The sequence below is a fragment of the Branchiostoma belcheri genome, unplaced genomic scaffold (genome assembly GCF_001625305.1).
Source record: "Branchiostoma belcheri isolate BF01 breed outbred unplaced genomic scaffold, Haploidv18h27 scaffold186, whole genome shotgun sequence".
Lineage (NCBI taxonomy): Eukaryota > Metazoa > Chordata > Leptocardii > Amphioxiformes > Branchiostomatidae > Branchiostoma > Branchiostoma belcheri.
This window is the reverse complement of record NW_017803335.1, coordinates 131,086-131,976: the sequence shown is the minus strand read 5'-3', so window position 1 is coordinate 131,976 and position 891 is coordinate 131,086. Positions and strand designations below refer to the sequence as shown.

At 46.8% G+C, this 891-nt stretch overlaps 1 protein-coding gene across 1 annotated transcript in view; it reads right to left on the bottom strand.

The window, feature by feature from the left end:
- The window catches only part of LOC109467652 (protein inturned-like), a 9,928-nt gene that overhangs the window by 7,985 nt on the left and 1,052 nt on the right, over positions 1–891 (bottom strand). The window lies entirely within an intron of this gene.

Below are 891 nucleotides of genomic sequence, written 5' to 3'. Positions count from 1 at the left end.
TAAATAGAATAATTCGAACGCGTCTAGTGTAAGCTTCTTTCTAAAATGTGAATACTGCTTTTAGACTGTTGTTTTTGTCAAGGGACAGCAATTTCTGGCACATTTTGCATTGAAATGTGTTTTCTCAGGTGGGTATGACAACACGGTGTATTATACATGTAGATCTGCATCACCCTTGGTCCCAGCCTTCCAGCCTTCAGGTGATCCGACCCGTGGTTGGGCTGGAACCTTGGGTGATGTAGGATACACCGTGTTGTATTCTATATTTAAAAAAGAGTTGACAGTTTTCAGGACTACTCACCATGACAAAGAGTTCTGCAAATGTGAGCATGCCTACAGTCTGGAGGGTCCAGCCCTCTCTAACTGCCTGCTCCAGGACACACTCAGACCCCAGGGATTTCTTACTATTACTGTCTGGCCTGATGTCTTGTTGCATATTGTCTGTAAAAACAACCTCCCCCTGTGGAACACCATCTGACTGCTGCCCACCAGCCAACATGGTCTGTGTATCTGCTGCAGGCTCACTGACGCTACTGTCATTGTTCGTGGGACATTCTTCTGCCCCTGATGTGTCTCTTTCTTCAGTTCTTGTGATATCTCTCTCACCGTGTGCATCGTTACTATTTACACCATCTGTACTACCATTGGTCTGCCCCAATCCTTCCCTCCCTACATCTGCTTGGTCTGGGTTCCTGGCTGACTCCAACTGACAACACTCATGTCCAGGGCAGCTGTCCTGTTCAGCAGTTCTTTTACACCCAGATTCTTCTTCTTCTGTATTGCACTGACACTGGGACGCACAACTGTCTACTACATGTACAGCACTGTCTGCTGCTTGCTGCCCACTGTCTTGTACTGACAAGTCTGTTGTTGCTGCTTTGCTACTTTGAG